Source organism: Lissotriton helveticus, chromosome 4_1 (genome assembly GCF_964261635.1).
Source record: "Lissotriton helveticus chromosome 4_1, aLisHel1.1, whole genome shotgun sequence".
In the NCBI taxonomy this organism is placed as follows: domain Eukaryota; kingdom Metazoa; phylum Chordata; class Amphibia; order Caudata; family Salamandridae; genus Lissotriton; species Lissotriton helveticus.
The window spans coordinates 1,248,145,987-1,248,166,884 of NC_136063.1; the positions used below are offsets into that span (position 1 = coordinate 1,248,145,987).

The 20,898-nt window shown below is 45.9% G+C and overlaps 1 protein-coding gene across 2 annotated transcripts in view; it reads right to left on the reverse strand.

Annotated features, from left to right (window-relative positions):
• The window catches only part of LOC144829053 (MARVEL domain-containing protein 3-like), a 261,585-nt gene extending 252,292 nt beyond the window's left edge, over positions 1-9,293 (reverse strand). For both annotated transcript variants that reach the window (XM_078687799.1, XM_078687798.1), the window contains exon 1: positions 8,922-9,293. The gene's annotated coding sequence lies outside the window, so the exon portion shown is untranslated. The remainder of the gene's footprint in view (positions 1-8,921) is intronic.
• Positions 9,294-20,898: the final 11,605 nt, after the last annotated feature.

The following is a 20,898-nucleotide window of genomic DNA, read 5'->3' on the forward strand; positions in this document are numbered from 1 at the left end:
AGGCGTTCTGACACCGTTTGGGCTGGTGCTACTGCACCTGCTGCACCACTCAAATCATGAACCTGTTGTCTGCAAGGTAACTGAACTTGTGGCTACCTGTTTAGTAGTCTAATATAGCATAGCTCTTCTATATTAACCTTATTTTTAATACACAATGTTTATTACAACATTTTGAATTTTATCATAATGACCAAATAGATTAAGTTGAAAAAAATCAATCCGATGATGCCCACAAAGCGCAAAGAACGGTACTGAGGTATGAATAGGAAACGCCACAAATGTTCTAAGGCTAAAGCATCTGCTTTACACAACTAAATAATAAAACACAAGCATTCCAGTGTTCAAGTCTTGGCCCCCATTTTTGGTTTTCCCTGCATAGTTGGTTTTGGTATTATGCTTGAGGGGGGCAGCTAAGCTGTTTTGTCTCCTTTTGCACAATTGATTTGCGGTTGATGCTGGCCTTTTGGTTAGGAGTAACAGGTGCAGCCTAGCTTGACCAGGCATTTTATTGGCACTAGTTTGGCTGCGTGTGTGGGGGGTGAAGTTGATGATAGTGGTAGCATTACTAGTTTAGATATTGCCCAGTTTGAAGCCAAAGGTGCATGTACTATTGTCCAGGCATGCTGCTCACTGGGGAAAGGTCTTATCTGATTGAGGCCTAAAGACAGCATTTTTGGTCTATTAGTGGGGGTTGCGCAGGCAGTGCTCGGCTGGTGTTTGCTTTCAGTTGGTTGTGGGAGCACGAAGGTTAGGTGGTGAGCAAAAAAATGGCACCTAGAGCACAAAAAGTGGAGAAGCACATGCGATTGGAGGAGCTGATGAAGGTGATGATGCGCAGGATGGACGATTTGGGCTGGTCTTTGGCAGAGTTGAGGAACCGGGTGGATGGGTGTTAGATTTGAGGGTCTCTAGTTGGAAGAGGTAGTTACTTTCGACCAAATAGGGACCCTTGCGTCTAGTCAGGGTAAGGGTGTACACTCTTAAAATAACCCCTGCTCACCCCCTTGGTAGCTTGGCATGAGTAGACAGGCTTATCTCCGAGGCAGTGTGTAAAGCATTTTTGAACACATACAGTAACCCAGTGACATTAAAGATGGACCCACACAAGTTGTAGTATAAAAATAAGTATTTTTATATAGACTTAACACAAGACCACAAACGACAAAAATCCACTATACTGTACTTTAAAAATGGTAGAATTAGCTTAGTTCTCTTAAGATGTGAAATATGACACTTTGAGTTCAATGTACCTTTGGATGCATAACGCTATACAACGAAAGTGTTGCAGGGAAGGTGATGCATCGGTTCCTTACACGCAAGAACGGTGCTGTGTCGGGTCCCTACTGCTGCATAGGGGATGTGTCAGTTCTTCTCTGTGTGGGGAGGTGATGCGTCTGTTTCTTACTGCGCTTCCGTGGCGATGCAACCAGCAGCGATGAAGATCCGGTGCAATGAAACAAATAGCATCTACTCCTTGATGCAACACAATGCGTGTACGCCCGACGGCCGTGCTGCGACTCAATGATTCTTCTGAGCCGCGACAGACCCTGACACAGCTTCTCCAGTGATGTGACGGCGTCCGATGCGACTGCGACACTTTTCTCCATTGATGCAAGACACTTTGGCGATGCGATGGGACAGCGGCAATACCCTTCTTCAGTGATGCGACGACAGCAGGTGCGGCAGCAACACACTACTCCGATGATGCGACGGCAAAACTCTTCTCTGGCGATGCAAGATGCTTCTGCGAGGTGAAGCAACAGCAGCGACACCCTTCTCCAGTGATGTGGGGACAACGACACGCTTCTTCTTCGCGAGTCGCGCTTACAGCTCCTTGCGACATGCAGTCCCTCAGAAGGCCCAACACAACAGCAGGCACTTCCAAAGAACTCTTGGGGAGCTGGCTGGTGACGTCTGTTGTCCCTGAGACTTCAGCAGGAGGCAGGCTCTATCTCAAGCCCTTGGAGGTCCTTTACCAGTGGATGAAAGTAGCACAAAGTCCTTTCTCCTTTCTTTGGCAGTCAGGCAACCACTGCAGGGCAATCCCCCAAACAGCACTCATCTTAGGAATAGTCTCCTCCTCAGTTTCTCTGGTTCCTCTCCTCAGCAAAGGTTCTTCTTGTTTCCCAAAAGTGATCTAAAGTTCTTGGGTCTGGGTCCCAATATTTATACTAGCAAACCCTTTGACCTCTGAAGGCACAGGGTCCTGTACCCAGTCCAAACCAGTTCTAAACAGTCCTGGAGCACTTTGTTGACAAGACTCCTTCTTTCCTTTGACAGTGTGGGTCAGGGACATCAGATGCAACACAAGAGGTGGAGCCAACATTGTGGAAGGCAGGCACAGCCCTATTCAGGTCCCAGGTGCACTCCTCCCACCCATCTACATGCAGATAGCTCTATTCAGCCCTGTGCTGACTCACCCTGTCTCCTGGAATCCCCCAGCCCCTGTCACTCAAACTCCAGACAAGGAATACACAACCCAGTAGAGGCAGGCTTGGACAATTAGGCATGAAAATACCTACTTTCTAGAAGTGGTATTTTCAAACACAGAATGTTCAAACCACCTTCACTAAAAGAGATGTATTTTATCATTCTGAGTTCAGGCATACTAAACTCAAATGTCTACCTGGTTCCCAGAGTCAGTTAGGATTATAAGATGTAATAATCAAACTACCCATTCTGGCCTATGGGGGAACAGATAGCCTTGCAATAGTGAAAAACAAAAATGGCTGTAATTCACTATTAGGACATGCCACACACACCAGGGCATGTCCTACCTTTTACCTACAATGCACATTGGCCTTGGCCCTACCATAGGGGTGACTAATATGCAGAAAAGGAAAGGTTTAGGGACTGGCAAGTGGGTGCACTTGCCCAGTCAACATGGCAGTACCAGACTTCACACAGGCTCTGGATGGCAGGCCTGAGACACACTTTACAGGCTGCTTCTGTGGGTGGCACAACCAGTGCTGCAAGCCCACCAACAGCATTTGATTTAGAAGCCCTGGGCACACTCAGTGCACTGTACTGGGGTCTGACAGTAAACCAAACCAGTCAATCATGGAGTCACTAATCCATACATCAATTTACAATAGGGAGAGCATATGAACTTTAGCACTGATCAGCAGTGGTAAAGTGCCCAGAGTCATAAAACAGCCAACAGGTCAGAAAAAATACAGGAGGAAGGCACAAAGTTCAGGGATGACCCAGCGAAAAAGGGCCAAGTCCAACAATGGGCAAGAAGGGTCTGAGGAGAGGCCTAGCCTGGGGTAGCTCCCAGGAATTATTCCCACCAGTGCCCAACAAAGCTAGGACCAAAAGGGGCGGGAGCGAAAGTAAGGTCCCCTATGTGTTTCCGGGGAGGAGATCCCGGGGCCCTAAAGACCAGGCGGAAGGGACCATGCTGAGGAGCCAAGGGCCCTTGTGCCTGCAGGTCCGGGGGCTTCAGGTGAAGTGCCAGCAGGGCGGAGGGGGGGGGACTAAATGCAGGGTGAGCCCCTAGTCAGCCTGATTTAGTGGCTAGTTTGGCTGCTGTGCTGCCATGGTTGTCTAAGTTCAGATGGCAGCGATTTCCTTCTTCGCAAAAATGCGGGACCACCAGGATCCAACCAGGTCTTTTTTAGTGCGGAGGGCTTTGAAGGGATGGAAACGCTTACTGGGGTCACAGTCCAATCCTTGGCGCCCTATTGGCATAAGTACGCTTACAGCAATACTGAGGTCGCTGGATAGCATTTGTAGGTCCACCAGGGAAGTTCATCTTTTCAGGGCGACCTTCATGCTAGTCTTTTCTGGTGCTTTCAGGGTGGGGAACTGGTGGCAAGCCATAAGGATTAATACAAAAACAGGGGGTTGATTCAATTACGGAAAGGTCAGAGGCTAGAATCAATACATATGAATACAAAAAACAAGTTGCCTCTGACACCATCAATACACAGAGTAATTCTTGTCCCAAACGATTTTTAAATTAACGTTGGGGTGTAGATATCACGGTTGTGTCACTTTTTTTCTCTTTTTTATATAGTAGATGCATAACACGGCCCATCAAAACAGACCCCTTTCTTACATTTACACATAAGTACAAAAAATATTTACAACAAGCAAGTTCAGTGTATCTGTGAATTATATACAACGCAACGTTCAATATTCAAGTGTAGTGTACATTTCAAAACAGTGGAACAGATATGTACATGTTAACTCAAGAAGTGCAAGAGAAACTGAAAAATCAATTTTCAAAGGAAAAAGTCCAATTAATTTCTGTATCAGTGCAGTATCCTGCAATGTACTGTCCACAGAAATGCCTGACTTTATTGCTAAGTGAGAGGTCTTCTGGATTTATTTTTGAGCACGAAAAAAAAATGTTCATTTGAAAAGATGGTTCGGTCCAATAAAGGACCTGATTCCAATTCGGCTCGACTGAAAACCTCTGCCTAAAAGCCAACGCGTTTCGACCTTCCTGTTGGCACGTATTAGATGAAGGTCTTCGTCAGGGAGAATGTTTTTTCAGAACCAGGACTTGTGTACCTTACTCTCTTGTGGAGGTACCCGAGATCCTTGGGGGGGGGGGGGGGGGGGGGAAGGATGATCTTGGATTGTTTGTGCTCTCGCTGAGTCACGGCATTTCTTCTTTGCTGTACAGCTTGTCTGACGGGCCCCACTCCTCCTCTCGGCGTCTCCGGAGTTTCTCCCGGTGTCCGTGACACTTCACGGACACCTGGCTATATGTAAAACAGGTTTTGTCAATGTGGAATGCCTCTACACCATAATAGGTACAAAAGGAGGTGGTGGGGGGGTGGTGATGGACGGAGCATCTGAACCAATCAAACACTCACACCCAGTCAAAAGATCTGGGTTTGATCCATCATCGTTCTTTAGCCCACTCTGTCACCCCAGTTCAGACATGGCTATATGCAAATCAGCCTGACCCTGTGCCTCATGGGAACAGTCCAGCCCGAACTGCCAAGCCATGCCTTCCCTGGACCGGAAACAAGCTTCCGAGGACCGGTTTCTGGCATTACAGCCGTCTTCAGCCCGGCTTGCTTGAATCCAGTGGCAAAGTGAGCAAGGGACTCACGTCTGAGCATACCCTGCCACACATATGGCGGCCAAGGCGGTACAAGAGGGGGTGGTGATGGGCGGAGCATCTGAACCAATCAAACACTCACACCCAGTAAAAAGATCTGGGTTTGATCCATCACCGTTCTTTAGCCCACTCTGCCACCCCAGTTCAGACATGGCTATATGCAAATCAGTCTGACCCTGTGCCTCATGGGAACAGTCCAGCCCGAACTGCCAAGCCATGCCTTCCCTGGCCCGGAAACAAGCTTCCGAGGAACGGATTCTGGCATTACAGCCGTCTTCAGCCCGGCGTGCTTGAATCCAGTGGCAAAGTGAGCAAGGGACTCACGTCTGAGCATACCCTGCCACACATATGGCGGCCAAAGCGGTACAAAAGGGCTAATGGATCAAACCCAGATCTTTTGACTGGGTGAGTGTTTGATTGATTCAGATGCTCCGTCCATCACCACCCCCTTTTGTACCGTCTACACCATAATAGTCATAGCTGAAATGCCCCTGGCACCCAGGCAGTAATAATAGTAATAAGTGTCACTAAGGCTGCATGATTTAGGCCCTAATTATTACCTTTTAATATATTTTGGAAATTCAACCACTTTTCTCCAAACATAAGCTGATGAGTTTTGAAAATACACACTTACATATCAAGTAAATGCTTTTTAGTAGATTACTGCAGCCAACCAAAAGCTGATAATTTAAAAGGTTGTGCACATAGTAGAGCTAATTATGGGGAGCTGGACTGCATGCACAACCTACCAGCCATGTCTGACCATACGCCTATTGTAACCCCAACGGCGTTGATAGCCCATCGGTATCGCCCTCATTGTATCGGTAGTGTATATATATAATAATCTTCTAATAAAATTGTGTGAAAAAATAAAAAATAAATAAAAAACTAACGTTCTTAAATTACGAAATTCATTAAAACATTTTTTCAACACATCTAAAAGTTCCTTTCAGTTTTCACCAGTATTGAAAAGAGCAAAAAGTAATTCACCTGATGTTACCGCATATACGGCAATTATGAATAAGGGACAAATGAAATACATTTGACCTGGGCCAGCTTTAGGATGATGCAAACCAGGAGCTGGGGCCCTGACCTCAAGGGGGGTGCTGTGTTTAGCAGTAATGTACACTTTAAAAGCACCTGCTGCAAAGTTCTTGTGCGACTAGCTTTCAGGCAGCAATAAAAATGTCATGATAACTCTTATGATAATATTCGAGAGAGATAGAGTTTTGTTTAGTGGCAGTTTTGACTGGCCTTTTAGTAGCGCAGAGAGTTAATATGCCTGCTACAAAGAACAGATCTGTATTTTATGTGGATAGCGGAGTGGATTATTAATGCCAGCCTTTATCAGCGCTTTACAAATAATTAAATGTAGCCGACAGGGGGACTGTGGAGAGATGAGGAGCACTTTCGTAAGGTGGAAGTGAGGGAATCCGAGGTGGTCATATGAGGAAGAGGCACCAAAAAAAGATTGTGGCACCGGGCTCCACCAGCGCTAAAGCCAGCCCTGAATTTGATAATTAAAATCATTCAATATATATAAATTACAAACCAGTGTCACATAAAAACAAATAAGTGCTTGGTCGTATTCATACAGATATCCAACGTTTTCAAAAAGTGGTCATACATTTTACAAAGCTGCTTATTAGAACACCTTCTGTAAAACTAAAAGAAGTAGCAAATCCAGTCTTATAAGTTTGCTACTCAGTCGTCAGAAAACTGATGTTATAAACGTAGTGAGTTCAGTTGCTCCCTAAAAACTGGTGGAGTCTGATTTTATAAGATGTGATAAATATCACACCTATTACAGGTCACTCGTGACGAGGACGAAAAAAATCAAAAAAATCAGTGGCTAAGGTAAGGTCCTCAGATGTCTTACTGGGATTTCAACGTAAACCCGCAGGTGCGCTGTCGTTTCCTACCTAGATTCTTTTGAGACACGTACAGAGACTACAGAGCTCCATAGCATGATCCTATTTGTTTTCCTATTCTATAAAGTGGCTATATAGGGGCGCGAGGTTTGCAAATAGCTGTATAGCATTTTTAGAGTAAATTACCTTTACGCCGTTATTGATACACTCAGTGGTACTTATGTTATTGAACTCACGTGTAAGAAAATATGATGAAACCACCTCTGGGATTTGAACCTGCAGACCTATATAATAAGGGAATTTCTTCAACGTGTGCTATTTAACGAAAAGGGAAAGGGAAGGTTTCAGGTTCCTACTGAATTAGACTAAGCAAAACTTATTTGGGCGTGACTTAGTCAGCACTAAGATTCCATTACACGCTGCAACCTGGAGCAGAGCAGCGTTTAGCAATGAAACGTGAAAGCAGTACTAGCACAACAGTGGGTAATACGTTTCAGAATCAAGGTGCACTGAGAGTTTTGTGCTCGTGATAATGTGTTAGTGTACGGTGCAAAGTAGGAAAAATACGGAGATAGCAGGGTATACTGCAAATCAAGCTACTGGTGAACTCACCGGACACAAATGCATACTGTGAACCCGGGTGAAGAAACTGAGTGGGAGTAGAGGTGCCCCGTGGCGATTAAATACGGGATTACCATTGAATGTCGTGATGATGCCAGTGCTTAAATGGAAACCCGGCGACTGCCCCTCTGTGGCTGCCTCCTTCAAAGCAGGGGTTCCTATTCCTCCATCTGTTTTAACGCTGTGTTGTGCAGAACACCCTCTGTGCTGCAGCTCCCCCCTTTCTGTTGCCTTATGAACAAGCTCCGGCCCCTCCGAGTTCACAGTGTGCAGGGCGGGGTGATGGACATCCATCCCACCGGGACACTCCCGTGGACAAAGAAACCCAAATCAAAGGGGTAGTCTGGAGGCTATGTGGATGACTCCGTCCCAGGAGCGCGAAGCATGGCGCAGATCAGTGTAAAGGTTCATTGTGAACGCAATGTGAATTTCTTTAAGTGGCACAGTGCCGGCTAAAATATTAATAGCGTTCTGAATCAATTTAAGGGGGTTTAATACGGTAAAGAAATATCCTTTGGCATAGACCACCATGTTCTAAACTTTGAATTTTTAAATACAAAGAAAGAAAACTTTTAGGTGATGGTTATACTGCATTTCGCAACTGAAGAATAATAGGTAAACAAACCAGACTTGTGTTGTGACGTCTCATTTTAAATGTTGAAGGACCAAGGGAATACAGGCCCATGCTTTTCACCCCTCGCAAGACATACGTTTAATTGGGGGATTCAAAATTGCTGGTAGGAAAATCTCAGAAACACTAAAATACGCCCATAATAAACACACACGCACCCTCAACCGTGGCAACGGGTACCACCTACGTGTAAAATAAAAATAGAAATACACACCCCTGTAGGTCCCGCCCTGCCTATTCGGACATGCCTCTTACACAAGTTTGTTTACAGAGATTTAACCTCACCGCTGAGACTACCATTTCGCCACCGATTTTACGATTTAAAGACAATCAAACACCCTACATGGCATCAACGTGCAATGAAAGTTGCCTTAAATTACCCCCTGAAAGATGTGACACCCCAACAAACACCCTTTCCAACATAAAGTATGTGTAATATAGCATAGTCATTTTGCGCGTGCACATTTTACCACAAACAGGGAAAAAAGGGAAGCAACTATAGGTTTTTGGTAAACTGTGGTGCGTCACGCTCTGAGATTACGGAAATTCGTTTATTTTGCGGTTTTCCTGGTGTGCCTGGGTGAAAACGAATCCGTCTACTAAACCGCTTCCCGCGTATCCAGAGGGCACAGGTGATCAGGAGAAGTTACAGTAACTTACGAAAAGGGGTGTAAAGGGAGAGGGGTGCCATCCTTTGAGTCAAGAGGGGCCGCCTTACCTCCGTTTTGATTCGGTCCACAAAGTGAAGTCCACTTCGCCAGTACATCGACCCCGAGCATGCAACAAACGAGTGGGATGGGTGAAAAAGCGCTCTTCCGCGGACTGCTCCGGCGGGAAGCGGACACCGTCTAACCCACAACTTGCTCCCCCAGGTTCCCTCCGCGGGAACTCGTTCCTGCCCGCGGTTCTCGCCCAAGCAGCGGCAGGCCGCCAGAAGTGCTTCTCACGGGTTTCGGGAGACAGGTGAGACCGGTCTAACTGAGAAAGGGGAGTGGAGGTTCAGACTGACGTGCTCCCTCACTCTGACACCGCCCATCTCGCGCCCGGCTGAGGCGTCTCACGGAGGAGAGAGGCTGCTGGCTGCCACCTGCGCTCGGCCCGGGTCATCAGTCGGAGCGCGCACTCGAACACGCGCTCCTACCACAGCCCATACATACACAGACAACGTATACCAGTTGTCCCCAAACTTTTTCGACCTGTGGCTCCCTTGAACTATTTGGCAGCTGGCCGTGGCTCCCCATCATGTCACTTTTTTTTACCGGTGGGGGGATGGAAGCCCGACCTTTGGAGTACTTCCAGTTTTCTCCCTGAAATGAATTGGGATGAAGGTATTATATTTATATGTGTAACACAATTAAAATATAACAGTCGTTTAATAAAAACTATAATTTGTTAAGTGAGAAATGATACAAAGCTCTTGCTTGCTATGAGTTGTGAGATAATACTCATCATGATGTAAAAAAGACAAACTACAAGCCCCAGAATGCACTGTATGAAACCCTAAAAAGAGCCAAAGAGCAGCCGTATGCATGCCTGTTCTGTGCATTAAATGAAGCTTGCATTGTTGCAACCCCTGCTATATCTGTTTATGGTCTGTTAATGACGCTTTGGGAAACGTTCAATGATGAAAAAGCTAAAGCGTCTTCTATTCCCTCATCCTTTTCGTTTCTCAACCTCTTGTTGCTGCCTTTCCTCTTCAGACATTCTTTTTCTCCCTGTCTCTGCCTTTATATCCTGCTTTTCTTCTCTTCCCCTTTGATTCTTTCACACTTTGTTCTACCCCTGTGTATTCCTTCCAACTGCTGTATTTCTCTCATCCAAGAAATAAAACACACGTGGGCAGCCCAGTCTGGGGTGATTTAACAGCCTCTCTGATGCCCAGGTTGCTGCAGTCTGAGCTGCGATGTTTCGTCCAAGGTAGTAAGCGCTTTATCTATGCAATTACAATACAATTCAAGAGACCTTATTAAAGGTTTCATAATACTTGCTCATTTACTTTGAGAGGCCTTACTCTTCTTGTCACTAACATGGAGAAACATATGGAGGGAAGAATGAGGAACTTTCACGGAGGCTATGAAGGAAACAGGTTATTACAGTGACGGGGTTATTACACGCATCCTGCCAGGCCTTGGCTGAGGTTCAGACGGGCGGGAAACGAATCCTGTCTGGAATGCGGCCTATTTCCACAGCGAGTTTGCCCACTGAAATTTCTGACTGGTAAAATACACGGGCTGCTTGGGGGTCACACGTTTGACATGTTCCCCTTCTTTACCTTAAAGTAACAAGTAACTTGAAGCAGGGAGTATTAGTGTGAAACAAACATACTTGTCTCTTGAGAAGATGTTCCCCAGAGGCAGGACAGAACACGGGCAGCAATAAAGTTCAACAGTCATTGCTGCGAATATAGGCAGATGCTACATGAAAGCACGTAGCCGCGCGTATGGCGGCCGTGCCCTCTTGGGTCAAACCATGATTTATTATCATACTGGTGGCATTTGTAATACCCCTGTGTGTGATTTAAATAAGCTTTGCTTGCTGCCTTCAGGCTGACGGTAGGGTGGGGCGTAAAAAGATGCATCATTTTTTAATTGTTTACAGTCTCACATGATTACAAGCTTCCTCAGCACTAGCTCTTCCCACATCATGTGCGGCGCCCCTAGCTACTCCTAACGGCGCACCAGGGAGCCGCGGCGCACAGTTTGGGAACCACCGACGTATACAAACGATACACAGCTGCTTTCAAACACTTCATAATGCACGCCTTCCATAACCCCCGCACACTTATTTATTTATTTATTTAATGCATTTTTATAAAGCGCAGACTTTACCCGAAGGTGTCAGAGCGATGTACAATAGAACCAGTTACGTTACATGAGAGAACTGTTGCAGGAATGGAACAAACAAAAATAGCATGCCATAGAATCGAAGCGACGCAAGAAAAAGGCACACAATCTCAAGCACAGTATGAACAGACTGTACAAGCAAAAATAAGAATAAATATGACAAATTTTACAATGACTAAAGAACTTCTTGGCGAAAAATAGCAGGCCATAGAATCAAAACAACACAGGCAAAAGGAACACAATATCAAACACAGCAAGCACAGGATGTACAAACAAAAATATAAATATATGTGACACATTAACAATGACTAAAGAACTTCCTGGCGAGGTCTGAGAAGGAGGGAATTAGTTCTGAAAGTGTCTTTGGAATAAAAGAGATTTGAGGTCCACTTTGAAGATCTGGATGGAGGTGATGGCACGGAGCGAAGGAGGAAGTGAGTTCCAGATTCTCACCGCATTACCTGAGAACGATTGTGGCAACAATTTTTTCCTTTTGAAGGAGTGGGGTTCAAGAAGGAACTTTACCGCATTCCGAGAAGGTCTTGAGTCTCCAGACAATTTCAGTTTCTTCGCCAGATAGCGAGGGGAGGAAGAATGCAAAGCTTTGTGGGTGAAGCACGCTGTTTTATAAATAAATAAAGATATTTGTTTATCTGTAAGATTAAATACAGAAAACAATTACGTTGTGTTGATTAGACACCATGGCACATAGCCTGAACGCAGATTTCGCTACGACCAGCCCAGCTGCATTATAGAACGTAATTGAGACTGGCCATGTTGTAACATTAGCAAGTCCTGCTCTATTATGTCAATTGCAGATGATACAATGCTGTCCAATGAATATATTCTGGAGGACAGAGTTGTTAACCCATTGTCTACTACAGAGAGAGTTTTCTCCAAATTAATAAGATAAATTTCTCGTATTCTTTCTGCAGTTTCTATTTGCGTCAGTTTCCAAGCCTCGTTGTACGCAGCATATATACCAGCGTATATGAACGTTCTTGACATGGTTTGCGAGGCCCCATTATGAAATCTCGCAAATCATTGCCTTCTTTAAGTAAAGATAAGTGTTGTTTGATTTCCGGAAGTGTAGATTTCTGTAGCCACTCAAGGAATAGCTTTCCTACACTATAAGTAGTTACTATCCCTGGATGTTGTCTCTGGGAGTATCTTTGATCTGGCCTATTTATTGTCAACCCCTGTGTTTTTTTCAGGAATCTATCATGACAGTTATTAGTGTTTGTGGGCCAGATTAACTATTTTTTCCAATCAGGATTAGTTCTGTTCTGTTTTAAAATATAGGGTACGTCTACCACCTCTTCTGTAGCATTATCACTGTAAGATGTGGGTTTAGGTATAGACGGTTTAATTAACTCTTTTATCTTAGCTAGGCCAAGACAAGAAGTTTGTTGAACAGTGTCATTTAAAAACATTATTTGTTATGGTATAATGCAGGCTCTGAACAGGGCTTCTAAACCTTGCACCTGCAGGTCTTTTGTGCCCCAGACAGTTTTTGTCTCGATGTTGTCTTTCCAAAAGTCAAAACCTAATGTAGACAGCTGATCATAAAAGTTTGCAGAATAAATTTGTTTAGTATTGGTCAACATTGTTTTAATTCCTGTTTTATTCTCATTTTTGAAATAAAAAGTTTCTGGATTTGTAACATTAAATCCTGTAAAGTAAGGAAGCTTTTCATATAACTTTTTTGAGCTGCCTTTTGGCGGCGTTGGACAGTGTTCCCATTGATTATATGTATAAACATTTCTAGGGTTTGCAGATCTATGCAAATAATGGTGACCATAATGATTAAAACAATAAATTTGTTCATAATCCGATGAACCTTGTAAGTATTCATGTTCAGTAAATTTAGCTGACATCTCTAAATCTGACATCATATTATTAATCATCATATTATTAATCATCAGAAAATGTGTTTGGTGATACAAAGTCTCTTAACACCTTCAATGCTACAGCAATTCTCGCTTGGTGCTGAACTTCCTTAAATCCCTTTGTTCATGACGAGCTCAGCTCGTCATGAGCACACGAGCAGTGTACTGCATGACGAGCTGAGCTCGTCATGAGCATGGAAGGGGTTAAAGAGATCTTGAACTGGTGCAGAATCTTCAAAAGCTCTACCGGGCCATAGATGTCATACTCAGTTTTGTCCCATGCTATACCACAAGGTATAGGAACGGCTGTGATGTTCACTGATGACAGATCTCTTCTTTCACGATGGGAAGATTTAAGAGGTTTCAGGACCAAGTTGATTTCCTGACTTGCTGTGTCCATTGTATTATATTTTCCATCTATCATTCTTCCCAAGCTCAAAACCAGAATGAGCCAGAGGAGGAGGAAAAGTACTCCTAACACAATCCAAAATTCAATCCATGGTGAAACCAGATATACTTGCTCAAGTTGATGAAAGAGTTATTTTATTTTTACGTTGAAAGTTTTATTTGCTGGCTCCTCTTCGGGCTCACTGGGATCCTCAGAAAAGTTATCAAAGTTGATAAAATAGCCAGCGGCAGTTCTGTCAATTGTTGGAATTGCATCAGGATTGTTATTAATCTTTGGAGCTGCTTCTTCCTTTGTCATTTTTGTATAGTCAGAGGCTACATCATTGTAGACAGGAGTTTCTTGACAAACTGTTATTTGGGTCTCAAGAGGCACGAGTTCAATGGTTTTGTTGCATAGTCCTTCTTTTCTCACTGCAGGTTTATCGAAGGTGATAAGTCTTTCAGTTTGAACCTCTTGAATAGTAGCGAGATTTGGTCTTCTGCTACTTCTTGGGAGTCCACTGGGCCTACTACTTATTATTGGCCAAGTTCAAGTTCAAGTTCGGGTATTTGTATAGCGCACTGCTCACCCAGAGGGTCTCAAGGCACTTGGGTAAGGGGTTCATTATTTGTCGAATAGCCAGGTTTTAAGTTCTTTTCTGAAGGAGATGTGGTTTTGAGTAAGGCGGAGGTGAGTGGGGAGTGAGTTCCAGGTCTTGGCAGCAAGGAAGGAGAAGGATCTGCCACCCATGGTGGTTTTTCGGATGCGCGGGACAGCGGCGAGGGCTTGATTGGATGATCTTAATTGGCGGGTGGGTTTGTAGAAGGACAGTCGAGTGTTGAGGCATTCGAGTCCTAGATTGTAGAGGGCCTTGTGTGAGTGGGTGAGAAGACGGAATGTAATTCTTTTGTTGATGGGAAGCCAGTGGAGGTCTTTTAGGTGTCCGGTGATGTGATCTTGGCGAGGGATGTCTAATATGAGTCTCGCTGATGCGTTTTGGATGCGTTGGAGTTTTTTCTGTAATTTTGCTGTGATTTCGGCGTATAGTGTGTTACCATAATCCAGTCGACTCGTGACCAGTGCGTGGGTGACAGTCTTTCTTGTCTCGAGGGGGATCCAACGGAAGATCTTTTTGAGAATGCGAAGTACGTTGAAGCAGGAGGATGAGACTGCGTTGACTTGTCTGGACATCGAGAGAGAGGAGTCTAGGATGAAGCCAAAGTTACGTGCATGGTCTGTGGGTGTGGGTGCTGTGCCCAGTGCGGAAGGCCACCAAGAGTCGTCCCAGGCAGAGGGGGAAGATCCTAGGATGAGCACCTCCGTTTTGTCTGAGTTGAGTTTTAGGCGGCTATGTTTCATCCATTCGGCTACTTCTTTCATGCCTTCGTGAAGATTGGTTTTGGCGGTGTTAGGGTCTTTGGTGAGGGAAAGGATTAGCTGGGTGTCGTCGGCGTAAGAGATGATGTTAAGGTTGTTTTGACGCGCGATGGAGGCGAGTGGTCTCATGTAAACGTTGAAGAGGGTGGGACTGAGTGACGATCCTTGTGGTACGCCACAGATGACTTCAGTGGCCTCAGAGTTGAATGGGGGAAGTCGGACTCTTTGAGTTCTTCCAGCGAGGAATGAGGTGATCCAGTCCAAGGCTTTTCCTTGTATTCCGATGTTGCTGAGGCGTTGTATAAGGGTGCTGTGGCAGACTGTGTCGAAAGCGGCGGAGAGGTCGAGTAGATTGAGGGCCACTGTTTCACCGTTGTCCAGTAGTGTTCGGATGTCGTCAGTCGCTGCAATGAGGGCGGTTTCGGTGCTGTGTTTGGCTCGGAACCCGGATTGAGATGGATCGAGGGAGTTGTTGGATTCAACGAAGGCGGCGAGCTGGTTGTTGACGGCTTTCTCGATGACTTTGGCCGGGAATGGGAGGAGGGATATGGGTCGGTAGTTTTTAAGTTCAGAGGGGTCTGCTGTGGGTTTCTTCAGAAGGGCGCTGAGTTCGGCGTGTTTCCAGCTTTCTGGAAAGGTGGCAGAGTTGAACGAGCAGTTGATGACATCACGGAGATGGGGTGCAATGATGGAGTCCGCCTTGTTGAAGATGTGGTGGGGGCAGGGGTCAGTAGGCGAGCCAGAGTGGATGGAGTTCATTAGGCGGATGGTGTCTTCAGTGGTGATTGGGTTCCAGGTGGTAAGGTTGTTAGTTGGCGAAGTAGGATTTGAGGGGGGTGGGGAGGGTTGAGTGCCGGGAGTATTCTCGAAGCTGTTGTGGATGTCGGCAATTTTGTTGTAAAAGAAGGAGGATAACGCATCGCAGAGGTCTTGGGAGGGAGTGATGTCGTTAGATGCTGCGGTGGGGTTGGTGAATTCTTTGACGATGTTGAAAAGTACCTTGCTGTTGTGAGTGTTGTTGTCGAGACGATCCTTGAATGCTGATTTCTTGGCGGATCGAATCAGTTGGTGGTGTTTGCGGGTGGCTGCCTTGAGGGTGGACATGTTGTCGGTGGTTGGGTTTTTTCTCCATGTTTTCTCCATGGTGCGGCATAGCTTCTTGGATTTTTTAAGGTCATCATTGAACCAGGGAGCCTTTTTGCTGGCTGATTTGATCTGGTGTTTTTTCAGGGGTGCTAATTCGTCAGCACTGTGGGTGATCCATTGCTTGAGATTGGTGGCCGCTTGGTTTGGGTCCAATGAGAGGGTGGGAGGGTTTTGGTTGAGTGATGTGAGGAGTTGGTTGGAGGTGATTTTGTTCCAGTTTCTCAGAGGAATATGTTGTGGGCGGTTGTGGGTCAGGGTGGTTTTGTAGCTGAAGTGAACACAGCTGTGGTCCGTCCAGTGGAGAGCTGTGGTGCGATCGAAGGAGATGTGCTTGCAGGAGGTGAAGATAGGTTCGAGCGTGTGTCCGGCTACATGGGTGGGGGTGTCAACAAGTTGTTTGAGTCCGAGATTGGCCAGGTTGTCCAGAAGGGTGGTGGTGTTGCTGTCGTGTTTGTTTTCAAGGTGGTAGTTGAAGTCTCCTAAAATAATGTAGTTCTCGGAGGCGAGGGCATGTGGGCTGACGAAGTCGGTGATGTCATCGCTGAATTGACTGCGGGTACCTGGAGGCCTGTAGATGAGGGTGCCTCTAAGTGTGGTCCTAGGGTCGGTGTGGATCTGAAAGTGGAGATGTTCGGCGGTTGCAAGATTGTCATCGGAGCTGGTCGTGATTTTGATGGTGTTCTTATGGATGATGGCGATGCCTCCTCCTGTTTGATTGGTGCGGTCTTTACGGGTAATCTTGTAAGCGTCCGGTATGGCTATGGCGATGTCGGGTGCTGATGATGTGTTCATCCATGTTTCTGTAAGGAAGGCGATGTCCGGTGACGCAGTGTCGAGTAGGTCCCAGAGTTCCGTTGAGTGTCTGTGGACCGAGCGGGTGTTGAGCAGGATGTACTTCAGGCGGTTAGAGCCGGAGCTGTGTGTGGATGAAGTGGATTTGGTGAGGGTCCTGAAGCAGTTGAACTTGCAGGAGAGGCAGGCGAATGGGCCGTGGGTACGTCCTGGGGTGGCTTCGCAGCATTGCGGTGCGCGTCCGGGGTTGAGGGCGAGGAGAGTTGCGGCATCATATGTGACTCTAGTGGGCTGGGTACGGCGGGGGCCAGGGGGTCTAGCGCTGGGCGCGGTCCAGGCGCGGACGGGCGTAGACGGGCTTACCTTTGGCGCACCTTCGGCGCGACCGCTGCGCGTGGATGCTGCGCGTTGAGTCATCTGTCTCAAATGGGTATTGGAGGGGGGCGGAGCGTGGGAGGGTCAGCTGGGAGGCGGTAGCGGGGAGGCGGGCCAGGGGAAAGCACAACAACAAGATGGTGGGCGAAATAGAAAGCGAAACAGGGCACAGTACAGTACTTGTAATCACAGGGAATGCACAAAGATTAACAGCGCGCTATTTCAGAGTATCCGGGTGAGAGCGCAATCAAATAAATAATGCTGCGATCCCAGAGCGCGATTAAATAAATAATAATACGATCTCAAAGCGCTATTAATTAAATAATGCTACGATACCAGAAACTGCAAGGCGATTATGAGCAACAATGTGCTTCAGCTGTGGGCGCTATAGTGAGGATCACGAGCTGGATCCAGGGAGCGTGGGGGAGCGACCGTTAAGGAAGAGGTCCAGGCGGTCACAGTAATGCAGGGGAGGTGGTGAGCCCTCTATTCGTGGGTGGGAGGGGCAGCTGGGAGGCGGTAGTGGGGAGGCGGGCCAGGGGAAAGCACAACAACAAGATGGTGGGCGAAATAGAAAGCGAAACAGGGCACAGTACAGTACTTGTAATCACAGGGAATGCACAAAGATTAACAGCGCGCTATTTCAGAGTATCCGGGTGAGAGTGCAATCAAATAAATAATGCTGCGATCCCAGAGCGCGATTAAATAAATAATATTACGATCTCAAAGCGCTATTAATTAAATAATGCTACGATACCAGAAACTGCAAGGCGATTATGAGCAACAATGTGCTTCAGCTGTGGGCGCTATAGTGAGGATCACGAGCTGGATCCAGGGAGCGTGGGGGAGCGACCGTTAAGGAAGAGGTCCAGGCGGTCACAGTAATGCAGGGGAGGTGGTGAGCCCTCTATTCGTGGGTGGGAGGGGCAGCTGGGAGGCGGTAGCGGGGAGGCGGGCCAGGGGAAAGCACAACAACAAGATGGTGGGCGAAATAGAAAGCGAAACAGGGCACAGTACAGTACTTGTAATCACAGGGAATGCACAAAGATTAACAGCGCGCTATTTCAGAGTATCCGGGTGAGAGCGCAATCAAATAAATAATGCTGCGATCCCAGAGCGCGATTACATAAATAATAATACGATCTCAAAACGCTATTAATTAAATAATGCTACGATACCAGAAACTGCAAGGCGATTATGAGCAACAATGTGCTTCAGCTGTGGGCGCTATAGTGAGGATCACGAGCTGGATCCAGGGAGCGTGGGGGAGCGACCGTTAAGGAAGAGGTCCAGGCGGTCACATATTGTGGTTTGAGCAGGTCAATGGATACAACTCTGTTCTCCCTTTTTCCAGCAAGGGGCGGTAGTACTACTGATCTTGTTCCTTGAATTGCCAAGATAGGTACTGCTTTCCTGTATGAAGGCCCAAATTCCTTCTTCACCGCGATCTTCTCTCTGACTAGATCCCCAATCTTTGGAATCCAGACAGGTCTTGCTGGGATAGGTGGTTTTTCTTCAGTGGATGTTGGCTTTTGTGATGTGTTACTTAGACTTCTTCTCGTTTCATTTAAGTCCTGTAAAACAGCCAAGCGATCTTTGACATCAAAGGGTTTTTGTTCCACCACTGAAGTTTGACAATCAAGGTCTTCGAATAACATTCTAGTACCAAACAGTAATTCATACGGAGTGATTCCACCCAGAGAATTTCTTGGCAGATTGTTAAGACTACGTTGGACACTTATTAGATGTTTGACCCATCCATCACCCGAACCTAATACCTTAGCTGTTATGGATTGCTTTATGTCACGTTTTTTTCTTTCCACTACTGCATTACCCTCAGGATGGAAGGGACTAGAATACCGCAATGCAACTCCCAAACTAGCCATGGGCTCCTTGTAAGCTCGAGAGCTGAATGCAGGACCCTGGTCAGAATGTAGCGTGCCTATTGCGTATGTGCCGATAAAGACAAATCCTTTATAACAGTTCTGGAGTCAGCCGAGCGCTGGGGCCACATCCAAATACATCTTGTCCTAGTAGTTGTGGGACCGCATCCATTCAATATAACGTTTGCGTGTAGATAGTCTAATGTTGTCTAGCAATGGTATCTGAAAAGGGCTGGCTACTCTGTAGTCAGGTATCTGGTGGCTTTCGCTGCTCTGATTTCTGTTGCAGTTAGGGCAATAAATTGCGAAATTGTACACATCAAATCCCAGTCCCGGCCACCAGTACATCTTTTCTAATTCTATTAGAGATTTCAAGATCCCTTGATGTCTCAGACCCTCTCCCATATGTGCTTTGTGTACCAAAGCAGCTCTCTGATTCCTGTTTGGAATTACTCTGTCCCCCACTCCAGGGATTTGAGCAAAAGGAACGGAGTTTGTTTCAATTATTTATGTTTTTGTGAGTGGATAGTTTAGAGGTAATGCTGCATAGCTGCCTTCCATTGAGATTTTTACTGCTAGTAACGTTTCACCATCTATTACTCTTTTCGAACGAGTGATTGTAGCTACGGAAGCCGTTTGCACCGCTGCCTTCGCGGCTTCATCAGCCAATGAATTCCCTGTAACGTGAACGCCATCACGTTGATGACTCAGTGAATGAATCATGTGAGTCTTTTGTAGTTCTTTCTGGAAAAGAACTACTTGTTCCCAAAGCGTTTTATGCTTAATTGTGCCACCTTTTGAATTTTTGAAACCGTTTTGAACCCAGTTCTGCAAGTGTTTGTTGTAAGATTCAACGCAGAAATACGAATCGCACACTATTAGTGTGGGGAATTCACGATCGGTATTTTCAAGTGCCATCTTGAAAGCTTGTAGTTCAGCTCGCTGAGCTGTACAGTCTCCGAGTGATTGAGTTTTAGTGACCATAGGTCTGAATTTACCTTCGCACCACCGACCTTTAACGATCGCGCATGCAGCACTATAGGCTTGTTTACCCCCAACTGCGGGCTGCGCTGATACGTCTGTATAGATTATACATCCGTAATGTTCTAGAGGCAGAATCTCGGTCGGCAGGGTCATTCGTACTCGTATTGTAGGAATTCTTGTGTTTTTAAGGAGGGGTCAAACACGTATTCAACGTCTGTTGCAGCAAGAGAGTTATCCCATTGTATCCATCTTGGATGTAAAGTTTTTGCATTGGGAATGCTTGCTTTTGTCACTGCCTCTAAGGCAGGTACAGGTGTAACGATCATTATGCGTTGACCCTGTGCCAGGGCTCTCTCCTTTGCTACTGCAGTTTGAACCGCTGTAAGAATTGTTTCTGTAGAAGTGAATTTTATTTCCGCTTGTGTGTATTTGTATGCTATTGATACCTGTTCACCTTCATTAAAAGTCAGGTACGTGTATCTCCCTGGGATGATTCGGATCACAAGGTTGCGTGTATTATCACGTGTATCTAATTGTGTTTTTGCTAACATGTCTGTTTGCACTGAACGCAACATTTCTGTGTGCGTTTTAGTCCAATTAGTTGGTTTGAAATCAGGTTTGATTAGTTCGTAGAGAGGTTTAACCCTTTCTGCGTAATTCAGAACATATGTTCTTCCAAAATTTAGGAAACCTAGAATTGACTGTAAGTTCTTCAGCGTTCTTGGAGTTTGGAGCAGCGCACATTTCTCTAGAAAGTTTGCTTCCAGGCTTTTGCCTTCACTTGATAACTCATATCCTAAGAATAGGACGTTAAGGTGGGCAATTCGTGATTTCTTAAAATTGAATTTGTACCCTTCAGAAGCAAACCCAAGTATTATGGTGTTCACTCTTTTTCAAGTGCACGTCCAAATCATCATCTGTAAGATAGATGTCATTGACATGTGATAATGCCTCATCATCGTACGTTTGTAGTAACTCTGTTACTCTGGCTGAAAATAACCCTGGACTATTCTTGAAT